This window comes from Schistocerca serialis, chromosome 9 (assembly GCF_023864345.2).
Source record: "Schistocerca serialis cubense isolate TAMUIC-IGC-003099 chromosome 9, iqSchSeri2.2, whole genome shotgun sequence".
NCBI lineage: Eukaryota > Metazoa > Arthropoda > Insecta > Orthoptera > Acrididae > Schistocerca > Schistocerca serialis.
In genome coordinates, this window is record NC_064646.1 from 280,915,445 (window position 1) to 280,917,395 (window position 1,951).

The 1,951-nt window shown below is 49.6% G+C and overlaps 1 pseudogene; it reads right to left on the reverse strand.

Moving 5' to 3' along the window:
* Positions 1 to 531: 531 nt before the first annotated feature.
* Positions 532 to 649, reverse strand: LOC126420048 (5S ribosomal RNA; annotated as a pseudogene).
* Between the last annotated feature and the right edge of the window lie 1,302 nt (positions 650 to 1,951).

A 1,951-nucleotide genomic window follows, 5' to 3' on the forward strand; every position in this document is an offset into this window, starting at 1 on the left:
GATGATCTAGACTTTTTCACCCGTTACGAGGAGGAAATACAGATGACAATGGGATGAACTGGGCATTATAGGAATGTGGTAGGCAGCGGCATGAACATTGTCAAGTACAGTACTGTGGAAATCGGCAGAGGGCTCCGAGAGAGGATTGTGGCCCCACTGTGGACGATGGACACAATTCGATGTTTGGGCATTCTATTTACAAATGATGTCCGCCGTTCAATGGCATTGAACTATAAATGCCTCTTACAAGTTCTTCACACAGGCGTCTGAGGCCACCTCCTCCGAGCTTTAGATGTGGGTCCAAAGGGTGGCCTTCATTAACATACACATGCACTCCGTCTTCAGGCCACGAGTGGCCTACCGGGACCATCCGACCGCCATGTCATCCTCAGTAGAGGATGCGGATAGGAGGAGCGTGGGGTCAGCACACCGCTCTCCCGGTCGTTATGATGGTATTCTTGACCGAAGCCGCTACTATTCGGTCGAGTAGCTCCTCAATTGGCAACACGAGGCTGAGTGCTCTCTGAACAATGGCAACAGCGCATGGCAGCCTGAATGGTCACCCATCCAAGAGCCGACCACGCCCGACAGCGCTTAACTTCGGTGATCTCATGGGAACCGGTGTATCCACTGCGGCAAGGCCGTTGCCTTAACACACACGTGGCGTCCCGGATATCTCACTTGCCGCAGATACTGCTGACGACTGCGGCGATGGCACTGTTTATCCAGGCAACCTTTGGGTACTTTGTTAGTGATGCATTTCTTTTCAAGATCCGGTATGAAGCCCTCACTCTCCCCCTCGCAGTGGACGACTGGGAGTTATCAAAGTTCGAGCACAAGCAACGGCCCTTTATATCACACACCACGATCAGGATGTGGACTTATCGTCGACATCGTTTCACAAGCCTCCTGACTGACGAGCTGGCTCCTCCGTCCTGCCTGCCCCCTACTGCACTCGCTCACATTGCACTTGAGCTCTCCCACATCAAAACATTTGTTGTCGATTACAGCTACGAGCACACGAATCTACTTTGTACGATGGTTCCTACGGCGCGTGATGTATACGATCAGCTGATGTGGTTGAAAAAATGCCACCCAGGAGTGGCGTGGCCTATGGTGTGGCTAGCGATCCACCAACGATATTTTACGACGGAGATCCGCGCCACCTGGTACCTCATCGTTAACGAAAAGTTTCCAACGAGACAAAGACTGCACAACATTGCTCTAGCTGACTGCCCAATGTGCATGCGGTGTCGTGCGACAGACATGGATGAACGCCGCCTGGAATGTGCACCTTCTGCAGATGTGTGGCTTCTAAATCGAGATTTTCTTGCCTTCTATCTCCGAGTTCCACCCCACATGATCCCTCCTGGAGGGCTCCTCCACCTGGTTGCGATCTGCTTTCTCCTGTCTAAGACACATTCGATTAAATGGATCAGAGAACTTTCTTTGACTACCTTTTTTAGGATGGTCTCAAAAGATGTTTGGCTTTTGGACTTTCTTATAGGAACGACACAATCAGTTACAATCCATTTGCAGATATCGGCCGGCCGGCGCTACAGTCTGGAACCGCTACGGTCGCAGGTTCGAATCCTGCCTCGAACATGGATGTGTGTGATGTCGTTAGGTTGGCTAGGTTTAAGTAGTTCTAAGTTCTAGGGGACTGATGACCTCAGAAGTTAAGTCCCATAGTGCTCAGAGCCATTTCAACCATCTTTCCAGATATCGTCAGACCTTTACTAATTACTTACTGTATTCATGGGTCTTGCATGCAAATGTGTAGCACCGGAAAAGCTGATACTGGACTCAGATTTGAATCTCGAAATGGAAAATTGAGCATGAATGTATTCTACAAAGACATACCCGAAACCCACTGTGTAGAGTTGACACCAGGCTGCGTTTAATTTATTGATGTTTTCGAGTTGTCGTCGTTCTTGTATTGTATATCTGG